Source organism: Cucumis sativus, chromosome 7 (genome assembly GCF_000004075.3).
Source record: "Cucumis sativus cultivar 9930 chromosome 7, Cucumber_9930_V3, whole genome shotgun sequence".
NCBI classification, from domain to species: domain Eukaryota; kingdom Viridiplantae; phylum Streptophyta; class Magnoliopsida; order Cucurbitales; family Cucurbitaceae; genus Cucumis; species Cucumis sativus.
Window position 1 is genome coordinate 11,755,309 of NC_026661.2, and position 17,571 is coordinate 11,772,879.

General features: G+C 29.6%; 1 long non-coding RNA gene across 1 annotated transcript; it reads right to left on the bottom strand.

Moving 5' to 3' along the window:
- Nucleotides 1-15,887: 15,887 nt before the first annotated feature.
- Nucleotides 15,888-17,571, bottom strand: LOC116405234. The gene is made up of 2 exons (XR_004218403.1): nucleotides 16,992-17,571; nucleotides 15,888-16,074 (listed from the first exon to the last, which is right to left on the bottom strand). It is a non-coding gene; the product is annotated as an uncharacterized LOC116405234 (long non-coding RNA).

Here is a 17,571-nt window from a genome sequence, read left to right on the forward strand (position 1 = left end):
TAATGTTTGACATTCTCTGATGCATGAGAAATGAGTTTATTTCTATTGGATTGTTTCTTTTCACATACGTCAATTCTTTCTTTGTCGACATTTTTCATACTCACTTTCCTAAATAATATCATGAGTAACATTGTATGTAAAGATGTTGTCGACTATATATCGTTCAATATTTTTCTTGTCATGACATATAATTTATCGAGATCATAGATCCTCGTTTAATTCAAGATTCTTATGACTACTCATATTCAAAATTTCTTCTGGAATATATGTATTCTTCGTCGTGTCATTTTGATTATTTAACTATTTTTTCAAAGATTTTTTTCTGGTTTTGTCTACCATGCTTATGTCATGCATTAGTGATAACTTATTGTGTTTGGGAACTGATTTGAATTATTTTTTGAACTTGAAGTTCGTATTTATCTGAGATATAAATGAGACAATAACAATGCATTCATGCAATTTCTTTTTTCAACTTCTTAATATCTCCATACTTTTGGAAAATTTGTCTCATTAAAATGACAATTAGCAAATTGTGTGGGTAAATATATCACCTCTTAGGGGTTCAAAATATTTAATAATCAATGAGAAATCAAATTCGACATATTTCTAACCTCCCTTGAGGATCAATCATAGTACATTATGGTGGAGCAATTGGAGCATGTATTGCACATCTAAATATTCTCATATTGAAATATTTGACTCATATTTTTAATGGCAAGTATTTATGATAAGCTATTAACCTAATGCGTACAAGTGATGTTGCATGCAAAGTAACATGTCCTCGTATTGATGTAGAAACCTTAGCTTTCACAAGCAATGTTAACGACCAAACGTTTCAAACTAGGTTGAGGTCTTTACTTAATGAAAAACAAAATTTAAAACGATGACTATGCAAACTTTAAGGTCATTTAATTAAAGAAAAATAGGAAACAACCTCCGGAGGAAAATGTTAAAATAAATAAGTAAATAAACAAATCAATAAATGAATATTTTAACTCGGGTTCCCTTGATGAAAACCATAAAATAAAATAAATATTTAAAACTCAAAACTGGTTATCTAACCAATAGTTTGTAAACAATCTAAATCATGAAAATAAAACGAAAGCAATGATCTAGTCCCAAATGACATGGTTACTTAGTCCCTTTTGTCACTCACTAGTTTGCCTTTACCTTTACTTGAAAAATGAAATATGGAAATGATAAGTATTGTAAGTACTCAACAAATGACCCACGCTACTGGACCTACTTAGGTGAACTCGCTAACGTAACCTTTGTATCAATGTACATCCTATATCATAGAAGTTTTAGTGATTCTGTAGGAACACATGTCAATCATAAGTGTAAACTCGATGATACACATATTAGTTATAACAGTAAAAAATAGGGATAGATGGTGATCCCATAGGAACACCACAACCCTAAAACAAAATGTACTCAATAAGATATCAAAGTTTAACAGATACAATCAATCCGATATTTAGCATACAAAATTTTGTATTATACCATAAATATTATCATCACATACTTATCAATAACAATAACTTTTCCATGATACTTTCACAGCCTAATCAATAAATAGTCATATAGGAAATAACAACAAATAAGTCCATCTCAATTTCACAATCTAGTAAGAACACATCGTATCATCCATCTTATTCGAGGATTCGAGTAGTAATGTACTTACCTTAACTTTTGTTATAAATTAAAGTCCAAGCAATTACAATAAGCTTCTTAGCCTTAAATATATATATATATATATATATATATATATATATATATATATATATATATATATATATATATATATATATATATATAAAATCAAGAACAATTGACCTATAAGTAACACCAATTTATTATTAACACCACAACACTTCCAATTCAAAATCCAACTTAAAATCTCAATTACTTACTCGAACACCATTAGAAAAACCAAACCAAGTAGTGTAAACACCACTGGATAGTGGCTTAAGTGCTTAAAAAAAAACACCCAATTATCCTTAAAAATCTAGGAAAGAAACCATTTTAATCTCAAACTGTAATGGGTGTTTAAGAATCCATCAAGAAATTATCCCAAAATTTAACGAATCTGACCCAAAACTCAAAGCTAATGGATGAAGAAGTGTGGATGAAGCATCGGTGATCGAACGAACCACGGTGCATGGAAGGACTTAAGAAACGCGACGACGACGTGAGGAGGTCTGACGATTGATATGTCGTCAAGTCAGGCTTGATGCGGCGCTCTAACAAAGAGCAGAGGAGTGGCAACAAGGTCCGACAAGGACAACGACTGAACGTAAAAAGGAGACGTTTAGTTCAAAATAAAAGAGGACATGTACAGTAGAAATAGGAATATAATAACATTCTAATTGCAAGCAAAATAAAAGATTAAACATGCATTTGATTCAGCATAAAAAAAGGTAATAAAAATTTTACCTTTGTAGTTCAAAGAATTATTACATTGTATTGATCTCCAGCATTACTTCATACCATCACAAAGTCTTCTCTACACTTTACAAACCTTAGAATTAGTTGGTGGAACTAAATAATGATTAATTTGGCTAACTTCTTGAGAGAAGAATATCTAAGTGGAATTTATAAGAAAAGTTTCAAAGTGATATTAAATTTGTATTTATAAGCAAATCCCACAAGCAACTATTGCAATGGTTTTCAACATCAAGGTGTTAGACACTTCAAATTCTACTTTCAGCCAATTGAAAACTCACCAAATTCCACTTTAAGTTGTAGATCCCACTTCAAATAAAATAACATGTATATATCAATCCTCTCCCAATGTTTAATAATCTTTATAAATAATTAATCTATTTAATTAATTATAATAATCTTGTTGACCTTATTCAAATTACAATTTAAATAATATCAATCATCTCTGAACGTTAGAATCACCACTTATATTGCATATTATTAACGGTTCAAACATGAGGATAATTCAAACAATTCAAATTTCTTAATCACACTATTCTGAGTATAATTTCATTAAGAGTTGGTAGAGGAACCAATAGATCAATGCGCTTCAATGATTAGAGACTAATTAACTATACGTTTTTAACCTAGTTAATCAACATTCGTTAACTAATTGAGACTAACTACTGTAGCTCGTAGCTTCCATTCTCTTCATTGTAGATATATGTGTCCATCTAATATAACCATGATTGGTAAGTCAACCGCCCTTCACAGATTGCTCGTATAATCTCGATCGGGTCAATTTACCAGATTACCTCCATGATTACATCTTATTTCTTAAGCCTTAACCGATTCTCTAATGAACAATTGGTATAGAATTCAACTTGTAAACTAAATCCCTCTAAGGCCAATAAAAGGGTGAGGCCCTTTTGTTCAAGACCTAGAGTTAGGACTCAAGGGAACAACCTATCTATTAACTTGAAAAACATGGTAGAAGAGAGTTTTGTCCTATGCCATAAATCTCCAATTATCCACAGTCTTGCTCCTAAAATGGGAGGTCTATTGGATTAGTGCTAATGAACTACCATCACCTATGCAAATCTAAGGATAATTATTTGTGAACAAGAGTTCATAGTTAACTCAGGATTAAAGATACGATCCATTTTGTATTTGATACAAATGCATGCAATGATCCAACGCATTCATGTAGGTGACATCCAATTGTGGGTAAATCCCATGCAATGAGTTTACATAAGACTGGACCACAAAATAGTAATAACTAGATGTAACTCCCCTTAACTAGTTAGATTTTTTTTTTTTATTAGGATGATTTAGGTAACTTACTCTTAATCCTAAATGTATTATGAACTCTTGTTTGTGAGGAATTGTCCTTTGATCTGTAAGGGTGAGAATCACCAGATTGTCGATTCAATATGCCTACCATTTTAAGGACAAGACTGAGTGGGGAGCGAAAACTATAATTACACAAGATGCAATTCATTCATTCTTGGCTTTAACATACGTAGATAAATGTTCTCTTGAATCGTGTCTTCGAAACTTGAAAAAGGAACTCTACCCTCTCTATGAAACAAGGGGGATTTCTATTTATTGATTGAACCATAAAGGGTGAGGTTATTATACATTTTAGATTTAGTTGGGAAATTAATATAATGTATGGTGATACATTATAATATAAAGTTTATATTTTAATTAAACTTTATTATATAAATTTAATGTATGATTCAAAATTAATTTATGAGATAATAAAATGCTTGAATGAGTTCAAATATTAATTTAATGTGAATTAGATTTATAAAAAAAACTGTAAGTTAAAGTTTAATGCATATATCATACATATTAAAACTATAGGTTATGAGAAAGATATAAAGAAAATTAGGATAAAAATTTTACAAGGAAACAATCGAAATATTAGGAGCTTTAGAATGATAGCTCGATAATATTTTGATATGTGTTATTCATTACAACTTGGAAGTCTTTTATAAACTCCAAACTTTGAACATAAATTGAAATGAAAAAATTAACAGATAATATCGAATCAGACGGGACATTACCACTTGTTTGATAAGATTTTGTAAAGAAAACATTAAAATAACCTGAAAAGACAACAATATACTTACAAAATTAAAGAGTGGTGGAAAATATACTAAAGTTTATTCTTTCCATCATATCACATAATGTGCGAGAGTCGAGTTCGAAATAGAAGGGTCTTTTTGAAGAGTTTTGTTTTAGAAAGGTTTTTGTAGATGGTGTTTTGACAAGTAGGCATTTTGGAAGTTGGCGTTGAAGCTAGGCAATGCGGTGAGAAAGTATGTGTTCAAGTTACAACACAAGGAAGTAGGTGTTTTGCTGTGTGATCTGGTATGAGATTCATTGTCACGCCCCACCCTGCATGCGTCTTGAATCTTGTTATAAGACACGCGATGTAACTTAAGCAGTCCTGCCGCTACAAGATGAAACGTCAGAATGCTCAACTTAATTTGTTGAACTTAAGCTTAATCGCCTAATTTCAACTCAAATATCTTATGTGAAACCAATTTTATTCCACAATTGAATGAACCATAATTGTTTGTAATTGAAGAAAGTATTATGTTAGACTAATTGATCTGAACTTGGATACTTTCTATTTCCTTATTTGCGGGAGCCTTATGTTCTTCGGATTTCTTGATGATTTGAAAGGGTTTTGCTATAATGTTTTCATTATAGAACCTTTTAAACTCAATGTCAACCGTTGAAGGAAAGTCGGCTTTGATTTTTCCTCTATGTGTTTTGCAAGATTTTTTTTTTTTAATTCTAAAAGATTGTCAAAGACTTTCTTTTGGTTGAACCATCTAAAAAATATAATATGTTCTTGAAGTATTTCAAGAGTCCTAAAATACTCTTCTCTAAATAGTTCTTGAAAAAGGCAATTTTTTCGATACAAATTATTTTTTACATGAATTCCTTTTGAAGGATTTTTTGTCTCGAGTTTGAGCTTTGAATCCAAAATACTTACATTTAATTAAAAACTTGTATCCATTTCGATTTGAGTTGGAGAATCTAAGAGATTTTCTTCATAGACAATGTTTGGTATTCCTTGATCTAATATGATAGATTTAATTCTTAGAGAATTTGATCTGTTTAGATTAGGTACTTCCTCAGTTCGAATACTAGATGTGTTTGACCTTGAGATAATGTATTCTCAAGAACTCATGTTTACTTTGACAACAAAGAATCTAGACAATTCACTCTCTAACTTGATCTCCACTCTCTCATCGGGATGTTCAATTATATGGAAAAGTTTTTTCTCTTTCTAATTTGGAGGGATAAAAATGTTGTCTAAAATCCAATGAGGATTCTTGGTAACTTCTTCCCAATAAAGGAGTTTTAGAACCTAATTGAATATTTATTTATATTTGTTTCAATCAACATGGTTTTTCCTTTACTTGATGACATCAAAGCATTTGGATGCATGGTAGTAGTTAAAACTTTGTACGTAACTTTGTAAACAAGGGTTAGTTTTTTAACACACCTTCTTCAAAGTTTAATCATTGGCTAGTAATATCAAGGCTAAAGGTTTTGAGAATGTATGGTTCATTAAGAGTGTCATGCCCCGCCCTAAATGTCACTTTATATGATCCGATGGAGGCATGTCACCTAGACAATTAACGCGTAGCTCCCGCGAGGTTAGCGTTGAACCCCTAGTGAGCGGTAACAATACAACCAACAAGTCCAAACGCGAAACACGAACATGAATGGAATGAGATGATTTCATTTCAAAATAAGTGAATACATGTGGTAACAAACACAACTTAACAATAATTAGATTCTTTTCATCTAACTCTACATGCTATGCGAGTTGACAGTGGCCACTACCAAACTTATGTGAGCACAAGGCACAATAGGCAATCAAGGCTACAAGTCCAACACTGTATTTCTTTCGCTATCTAGAGGAGAGATAAAACAAAATATTTGAAAGGCTAGACAGAACATCTAGTGAGTGGGATATTTTATCATCCCTCTTAATATTTCAAAACATGTACTAACGTGTTATAATTCATTTCACCAATTCGTGTAATACAAGTAGTAAGAGTTTAAAAAGCAAAAGATTGAGTTTAAAATCAATCATTTCAATGCATTAGGCAGTTCTTCACAATTTATCATATCGCCATTTCATAGAATCATACTACACAGCTAATTACGTCTTTGTACTCATTCCTCATCTCAAACGTTTACCAGTAATCTCAACGCATTTAGCAAGTTGTTTCATAAATTTCACTATGCACCATGCGTGTCTTTCGATGCCAGATCACAACAAGTTTAATGAATCCCTAAATGACATAGCAATTATAAGTCATCATATTCAAAATCACACAACATGAATAGAGCATTCTATTTCAGATCACATAGTAAGAATAAAATATCTTATATCAAATCACACAACAATGATAAATCATCTCATACCAGATCACACAAGTATGAGACATCGATCCTATTCAAGATCACATAACATGAACCGACATTCTCATCGCATAGGGTACTAAAGACCATCACTTTCTCAACTTATCAAATCTCATATACTCTTTTGAATACATCATTTCAATAATAAATTCTTTATATATAAATCATAGGCATTTTAAGGGTTTGGAAGCATAAGAGAAATCACACGGACCATGAATTCAATAGAAATAGATTTGAGGATTTAAATATATTTTAGAATTTTTTTCGTTTTGAAAACATTTTATAAGGAAAACCACTCACAATTACAATCCACTTGGTCTTTCACCTAGCTTCCTCGACCGAGAGTCTCCTTGAACCTCTTGAATTTTTTGTCGAAATCAAGCTCGTTCTGCATCTGTAAAATTTTTGGGTATTCTCCTCAATCCTTTCTTAGATAAGCTTAGTGCACAAGCAACTTCAAACAAATTTGAATTCCTTCTATTTATAGATCTTCCTCGATGAAATTTTTCAAGATGAAATGATTACCTTTAATGACGACAAGGAATGACCCAATCTCAAAGCGCCATGTGTCTCTGCCCACCCTTATCTTGAACTGTGTTGGGTTGTAGAGTCCAATCAATTGACGACCTACTGACATCAGAGTCACATCATTGTTTCTTAGTTCAAACTGCTCTTCCGTTCATCGTGTAACTCTTTTCTCGAGACGCATTTTATCAACAAAAGTCTCTTTGTGTGTTATTCTTACCGTAGGGCCTTCATCATGTTGTTGGTACATGATCAAAGCCTTACAAAGAGACAACATATAATTTGAAAAATAGTTAAAATAGACAAGATCATTGGCCAAATTTGATGCAATAAACCTAATAAAGAGTTTGAAAAGTCTTTGTGACGTTTGTCACATAAATTTGCTAAGACTGATGTATCTAGTCCATATCTAACCATTGAAATTAAGGCTACTTGGGCAACACCTTGTGAATAAATGAAAACTCTTTTTGATATTTTTCTATATAATTTCTTGAAAATAATTGTATAGAATCAATTTTTTCATAGACCGTGATTTTTGTTTCAACAATTTTGACACAAAGATTTTCTTTGAAGTTAAAGTATTTTGAAAATAAATAGTTATTGAAGCAAGTTTGAGTATTCTCCAATTGAGAAAATCATTTTCTATTTTTTCTAGTGCATCAAATTCATTTGTAATATCATTTGAACTAGAGGAAGCATTATGTTGCTCATTTCTTTGCTTTTGAGAAAGTTCTTTTGAAGAAGATTTAGAAGATGACAAATTTCTTAGGAAATTAGACATTTGAGAAAATTTTAAATTAACGTACTATAAGTCTTCATTTCCAAAAAATATTAATTCTAGAAATAAAAATTTCTCAAATCAAGGATATCTATACGTGAATTACTGTTGATCAACGAACTCACCGTGCTTCCTTGTGTCTTACAGCTAGGACCACGAACTTAAGATACGCAAGCATACAGGTAGACGTAGATGCTGGATCTTCGATATTTAAATTTCTTTGAAATAATAAATATATTTTAAAAAATAAGATTTATTGGAAAAGTGATAAAATTTTCTCAATCCCTTTTCTCCCAAGATTGAAATTTGAAATCAATTGAATTTTATTGATGGCTTTTGATGTCGATTGTTAGATGCTAAACCATAAAGAGAATTAGGATAGAAGTTTTACAAGGAAGCAGTCAGAATATTAGAAACTTTAGAATGATAGCTTGATAGTATTCTGACTGCTTCCTTGTAAAAGTTCGATCATAATTCTCTTTGTGCATCGAGCAATTGGTATGAGAGCCTTCAATGAGATTCAATAAGGGATTGAGATAATTTTGTATATGAACATGAACTTAATTTATGATATTTAACACTTATCCCAATATTTGACATACAATCATTATATACATATATATATATATATATATATATATAAAAGAAAAAACTTATATGTAAATTCACCCGAACTTATTAAGACGAATGAACTTAATGTATAATTAAGAAATTGTGCTCTTAATTTAGTTGTTTGATCAAGTAATCTTGTAGATGCATGATTTCAATTTGATAAAAACTCATGGGTGATTATCTTGTCTATTAATATTGTACCATAAAATTGTTAAATGATTTGTTTGGTGGATAAATAGATCCACGTATATCACCATGAATTTGTTCTAAAAACATAGGTGATTCAATTTTCATCTTAGTTGATGATAGTTTGATTAATAATTTACCTTGAGAGCAAGCATCACATGAAATTTTTTTAGACTAAAGAATCTTTTGGTTCTTCAGTGGATGCTCTCATATGAATTTTCAATAATTCTTTTCATCATTATAGACCATGAATAACCTAATCTATCATGTTGAGTCGTAAATATATATGGATTCATGAATCTTAGGTTTATTATTGCATATGTGTTTCGGTTATTCATATACGAGAAAAATATAATCCATAAGATAAAGTTGTAACCCACTGAGTTTAGGAGGAAGACATGAATGAACCGATACAACGTCTTAATGAGAGAGATTCTAAGGACACGTAAGAGTAAGATTAAGAAATACTTAAAAAAATGAAAGTTACAAGTTATACCAACAATGTGCACCTTCCTTTTCAATGACTTAGTCATAGAAACTTCAAAGTCAAGCATGTTTAGCTTGGAACAATTCTATGTTCGATGATCTCTTAGGAGTTTTCTGAGGATGCATGTAAATGAGGATAAAGTATGCTGAAAAAACTCATGTTTATTTGTGAGAACAATTTTCACTTTAATAGTCCTTTAAGACAAACAAGAATGATGTTATTAGGCTACAGAGGATGTAGAAGATAATATAAAGATACTATATCTCATTATTTCCATTAGTCTTAATATGATAACCGTTGCAGCATATATTTCTTAAAACTTAGTAGATTTCTCTTTGCCTAGAGAACAATGCATTCTCAATTCTGAATTTTGTTCGTCTTCCCTTCTTTTTTAGTCACTCGAACCATAAAACTTTTCATGCTTCTTCATTTAAGCGAATCAATTATAATAAGAGAAATAAAATTTAGAATATTAAAGACCCAATCGTAGCTACAAATCTTAGGTAAGATATATAGATTCGAAAAAAAAAACACTAATCTTTGCATATCCTCAAAATTAAAAGAAACATTCGATATGCCATCAATTTTATCAAATTTCTCTTCAAAAGAATCAATCAATTTTATCAAATTTCTCTTCAAAAGAATCAAACAATACCACATCTAACTTAATTACGTTGGATGAGTCAAATATACCATACCCTAGTATGCAAAATTTTACTTCCACATTTTTACCTTTTTCTTGGTGGAGTTTTTCTTTTATGTTCATCTTGTAATTTTGAAATTTAGTTGATTAGAACAACCTTTATGAAAACAATAATAGTTAATTATTCCTCGGCTACAACTATGACGATCTCGACCTCAGCCATGATCACAATTAAAATTCACAACATTAGATATTTCAAAGAATGATGTTGTTTCACTTGGATTGATTCACCATATACTTTCAAAAATATTTCTTTCAATACTATTGTGTGGGAGCATATCAATGTATAAAATGCGTTCTTTAACATATTGATTTAACATTTTGGAGCCTTAAGTGCGTCCATATGCAAGAAGTTTTTAAAAAGAATAATCATTTTTTTATAATCATAATTTATTGGTACGTATCTCACCCTCAAATATCCACAATAAATAAAAATTACCATTAACATCAAAAACTCTGAATCCTAATTTTATAAAATTTGTCATTGAAACATGATCACATAACATAGTATTTATATTCGAAATTTAATATATATCGAAGGTATAAAAACAACATTTAAATTTATTAATCATAACGAAGAAGGAAAAAACTGCCATAACTTTAGGACTTACCTCTAGGAGGAGAAACAACAAGATCTTATGTTCATAAAAAGGAATACAACAGCCTAGAAATATAAAATATGAAAAATGAAAATTCTCAAAATATCAACCCTTCTTCGAGAATTTATGGAATTCTATCAATTTGTGTACTCTAAAATCTCTAGAGGGTCGCTATTATTTATAGACAATGTGGTAAATATAAGGTGAATGACATCAACTGTATAATGTTGAGACACAAAGAACACTTAAATTGATACAAATATGGCATACAACTAAAGGGTGCTAAAGATGGACATCTAATATATGCCTCTACTATTCTCTATATTATTAATAACAATAACTTTATTGAACTAAAATAAATTCCTAAATAATTTGTTTTTACTATCACCCTATCAATAACCTTTACTCAGGTTGTGGATAATTGTTGTTCGTAGGTGAAGATATGAAAGGATGCTTGGATTTTGAATGTAGAAAGGAGTGTGAGATATGATTAATTTGAAGGCAGTGAAATTGATGTTAAATGGAATTAGGTTGAAGTTAAAATTCATGGGCAGAAGACTAAAATTAGAAAAGAATTAAAAGTAATAATGAATAATTAAGGATGATATTAGGGAATTAATAAGATAATGAATGAATGAATGAATGAATAGATAAATGATTAAGAGTAGAAGAAGAGGCAAAGTGGTGGATGTGAGAAGAGAGAAGAAGGGTCTCTCCTCCATCAGAGAAATAAATCAATACATTAATTGTTGTTGTTGGTTAGTCAAACATTGACAAATATTGAAATGGACACACGAGTACCTCCCAAACCAAGCATTCAAAACTCCTTCATTAATGCCCCCCTTTCCTATTTTCCAAACAAAACAATCCCTTTCTCCCCACCCCTCCTCTCTCTCTTCCTTCCAAACAAAATATAAATCATACCTTCACAAATTTATAAAAAAAATAATTATAGACTATGAAATTATAGAAGAATACAAAGTATTAACTAACACTACGTATCTATGATTAACTATGGTTTATAAATTAAAATTAAAATTCAATATGATGAAATAATAAGTTGTCCCTGGAAACTCTTCTTTATGAAGCTAAGCTAAGAGAATTAATTAAAGAGAAAAACTCGGTTTTTTTGAAACGCATGAATTACGACTCCTTTTTCAGTCTCATCCTTAATTTTGCTACGGTTGAAAGTCATAAAACATACATTTTATTTTGTACTAAATTAAAGCTTCCTCTGCCTGCTTTTGTTTATAATTTAGATTTCAAAATTAAGAGAATTAAATGCGTTTGTTTTATTATAATGTCGTCATTTCATTTTATTTTGGTTTAATAATTGATTTGGATTTAGTACAGCGGACCATAGAAAAGTCGATGGGCATTTAAGACACACCCATAAAAACGTTTTGAATGCAACATTTAATACCTAAAACCAAACCACTTTACATGACGCAACCTCTTCCTCTTCTATTTTTTTTTTCCCCCTAACCCACATTATACATTTATACATATACATATACATATTATTATTATTATTAATAATGAAGATCCAACGTTTGCTTTTCATTTTTTAAATAATATACATGTCTATTATCTTTTGACTTGGGTGGAATATAATGTATTTAAGAATGAATAAATATTGGAGTAAATGCATAAGTTTTAGTATTATTGTTGGTGTTGTTATAAACGTAGTGTAAATGTGAATTGAGCTCTAAAGTATATCTAAATTGGTCATAACAATGTTGGGTTTCATGTTTGTACTATGGTGTACTATGTGCAGATTTGGAGGGTGAGGTGTTTGAACAGTCTGGAAATAAAATCTGAATTCAATTAGGAACCATGAAGTGACATGAAATAATGTGTATTATCAAAGCTTATTTTTATGCATTTGTTTGCATTGTGAATTAATTATTTGGCCTAAAATCAAATATATTGGACCTATAATACAAACAAGATGTGTGCTCCAAACCAAAATCAATTCAACGTTTCCTCATCATGAGCGCTTCTCTCGCATTGTGGTCACCACAGTAAAAAACAAATTTAATTAATTTTGGTTCTATCTAATACCTTTTCTTTTTTTCTTTTTCTTTTTTCAATTCTACAATACTTTTCAAATATTCATTTCTTTTTGTTACGATACTATTTAATGTAATTTTAATTTATGTACTATTAATATTCGTCTCTTCAAAATAACTTAATCTTTAAATGATTAAAGTAAAACATGAGAACAAAAATTATTAAAGTAAAACATGAGAATATAAATATATAAAATTAGAGTAGAAACGTTCTAAATAATAGTTTTCAAAGATTTACTTGAAATTACATCCCTAAAATTAGATAATTAAAAGTATAAGATCAAAGTTGAACAAACTTTAAAGATAATAATTTATCCACAATTTTTAAAAGCCCTAAATATTGATATTTTATCGATATTCTTAAAAAAAATAATGGTTAAAACACATCATTTTAGTTCCTATACATATTCAGATAACATTTTTAAAAATAGCAAAATAAATTAAAATATTTACAAAGTTATAGCAAAATTTTGAATTCTATCAATGATAGTAATTGATATAAACTTTTATCTTTGTAGCATATAGAATTTAAAAATTTTACTATAGATTATAAATATTTGGTAAAATTTGCTATTTATGAAAACTTTCCTATATTCAAAATTTCTATTCTAGTCTCAATTCTTCTAGTAAATTTTTAATTTACTATACAATAAGAATTAATTTTTATCAGATTTAACTAAGAATAAGAAAAAAAAATATATAATATGGTAATATGTTTTCTAAATGTATGGCAAAAATGATAACAAATAACGAAAATATTTTTTTAAAAGATATTGTCAATTAAGTAAGTGACAATTTACATTTAAGTTTGTGAACTAAACTTGAACGCATCAAAACAAAAAGATTAAAATTGAAAATATTTTAAAGTACAATGATTAAAATAATATTTAATATATGTCAATTGTACATCTACATGTTTGAATGGATGGACACATTTCATAGATATATATGTATATATACAATTTGTTTAGAGGTATGTATTTGTTGTAATTTTACTATTGTCGTTGTATTTATTTCTTAAAAGAAAAATGATTGTAATAAATAAAAAAAAGACCCTATGATAATGTATTTTTCTTTCCATGTATCACTTTCATTCAATGTATATTGATAATACATCATTTTGTCAACTTATTAATATTAGAGTTTAAAAGAAAATTAGAAAATGAATTCCATGGTTGAAAAAAAAAAAAGAGTTAGCTGTTCTAGAAAAAAAAAAGGAGTATTAATTACAAATGCATAATTCAAAATCATTTAAATGCTAATTAAAACTAAGGAGACAATGCTAACTATTTTAAAAGTTTATTTAAGTATTTTCAATATGACGTAAGTACGTAAATTATATTTCTCTAGAATTATAATGGATATGATGTACGAAAAAAAATAGAAATATTTTAGCTTTTATTTGAGTTAAGGAATTCTAGTGAGTTTCTTGAGATGAAAATAAACTATAAAATATTTAGAATAGTTAGAATTCTAGGGAGATCTTTTTGCTTAGACAGTAAAGATCCTACACCTATAAATAGAGGTTGTGTTTTCATCTTCGGAACAAAGCAAAGTAAGCAAAAAAGGAAGAAATAAAGTTAGAGAGAGTCGAAGAGAACAGTGAAAGTGAGGAACAACTAACAGTGCAAGTAAGTAGGATGAACCATCGAATAATCAAAATTAGGAGCATCTAACAATGCATGTAAGTAGAGACAGTAGAAACGTCAGATATTGTTAACCAAGTTCAATGACGCTACATCTACGTATGGGGATGTTCAACTCGAGATTAGAGATTTTATTACTTTGAGATATAAATCATAAGTGCAATCTTATGATGCTAAGTATAGAGTTTACAAACTCAATTCTTCACTCTATACTTTAATTAAGGGTGTGTTTGAGGGAGGGAAATAGTTATGGAAAAAAGGATTATGATAATCCTAGTGTTATGATCATAATATGTGTTTGGAGAAAGAGTTATTATTGATAGTGTTATGGTAATATGTGTTTTGGGGGAAGGAATATGAACGATAGTGTTATGATAGCATGTGTTTGGGTGAGAGATTATAATAGTAATGTTACAATAATATGTGTTTGAAGGAAGTATTATTATAAATATTATTATAATATGTGTTTGGGAGAAGAGTTATGATTGTAGTGTTATTATAACATGTGTTTGGAGAAAGGATTACGATTGCAGTGTTATAATAATATGCGTTTGGGGGAGAATTACGTTAATGGATTTGTGATATTTTTTTATAAAATAAACAATATTAATATATGTAATTATAATAAACCATATTATGAAATGAACGCAAACATATTAGTGCTATTAGTAGTAACTGACGTTGGGATATTATGAACACATTTGGTAGAGACACTAGAGACACAAATTCGTGTTCGTCCATTAGAAATTCTAGATCGACACCTTGTTGGAAAAAAAGCTTACGAGAGCGTTAAAAATGAAATTGGTTAACCTAATCACATACTTTGAATTTTGGTTTATGGATCTTGAAAATTTATTCAAATATGTTGAAGCCTCCTTGCAAAAAAATATTGTAATAAAGATACAATGCGGTTAGATGAGTCATTTGTGGTTCCCTTTAATACCTTAAGAAATAAAAGTTCGTAAAACCGATATGTATTATACTATATGTTATACTATTGAACTAGTTACACATTTCTATAATATATATATCGCGGTAATCTACTGTAATAAGATTTTTTTTTTATTGCACCAACCTAATGTGTCTTAGACCTATATTGACATTTTACAGTTTTATTGATTACAAAACTTTTTTTAAAAAAAAGTTATGACTCTACGTGAAATTTGTGACGAAAACAAAAAAGTATTCGAATTTTCCAAATATGATGTTTACAAAAATTTGAAGTGTTGGATTTAGAGATCAGATATGGTATGAAAACATTGTTATTTTCTTAAGTACATATTTTAAAATTTTTCACACAAGTAAAGAAAGTGACGATTTGTATCTAATAGCAATTTAGGTCATACTTATGCAATGAAAAAGAACATTCGACCATAAAAAAGCATAAAATTACGAAATTGATCAAAATTTGAGAAATAGTCATTATAGTGCTAAATGAAAAAAAAAAACCCTTGAAATTGTGCCCAAATTGTAAGGAACATATTACAACAATGCATAAACAAAAAAATTATACATACACCAAATTATGAAATTACATGTTTAAAACCATAGTACCTCGTGAATGACTTGTTTAAGTGGTACATCCTGAAAATATTAATGAACATAAATTAGAAAGAACTGTATGAACAAAATTTGGAAATTAGAAATGTTAATAAAGAATCAAAAGTTGTTTAAAACTTGATACATCATAGGATTAAATACATAAGTATAGAAAGTAATGTAAGAGAAAAGAAGTAGTCTCAAAGTAAAGAAATTTGTGCAAAGGCATTTACGAAGAATGACGTTGCATTCAAATTTCATACTCGAAACAATGTCATCAGAATTAAAGGAACAGTGTATGTGTATGAAGAATTTATTCGTCATACACACAATTTAAAAGGACAATAGAATTTTGAAGCATTTAAACTAAATAGAGGGATAAAAGTGTATGAAAACAATATTCTACCAATTCACGGACAATGAACATGAAAATTGGGAAAAATAAGAAATCAGACCAAACGGATGGAGTATGGGGTATGTGGAAAAATAATAAATCAGAACAAAAACATAATAAATCAGAACAAAAACATAATAAAACCATCCAAAAGCATAGTTCAACGCAAAGATCCATTACAAATTGAGAGGTGGCAACATAAACGTCTTTTTTACCTTTCAAATTGTATGCATGGAAGTAAAATACGAACATGCAATCAAACAAACACCTTAGGTGCTTCAGTGAAACCTATTCGAAGACATACATCAAGATAACATCCATAAAACATTTGGTGAAGGGGTCAAAACCAGAGACTACATATTAAAATGAACAAAATAGGTATGAAAACAGTAATCAAAGAACTTAGAAAACAGATAGGTATTGTGCAAAAATTATATGAAAACAGAATAAGAAGAGTCAAGGATGAGAAAATTAATGCAAATGTAAAAAAAAAGCACTAATGCAAATTTGAAAGAAGGTATCATAGTAGGTACAAATTATTTTCGTGTTCATCATTGGCTACACATACCTTTCAAAAGGAGCGACTACCCTGCCATGCTCCGTCGATGGCCCTATTGGACTCTTTCGTTCAACTCATGGTACTTGAGTGGAGCATTTGCCATGGAGCATTTGTCACTTGAAGCACCGTTGGGTGGAAATGAAAACGCAGCCACAAGGGGAAGTCCTATTAAGGCGATTCATTTGAATTGAATAGGGCATATAAATAGCCAATTATTATAACTGTTTTAATAACAATAATGATGCTGACTAGAAACTAACTGGGTTAGTTAACTCTAATAAGTCCGACACTCATCTGTTTCAGCAGAGCCCTTAATTGAAAGAAATGATGGATTTGGTTTCGGAGGCAATGTGTGCAAATGCAGTCGTCAAGAAAAAGAAACTTGGTTTCAACGAAGGGGAAAAGAAATCAGGGACGAAAACAAAACAATGAACATTTGTGGAAAATTACACAATATGTGTAGATTCGAAAATGGAAAAATGGAAAAACTCGTTCGACTGTGTATTTTAGGAAAATGATGAAGAAGGAGAAGGAAATCTGACGAAATAAGGTAGGGATTACGGAGGAAATTGGGGGATTCCATTTGAAA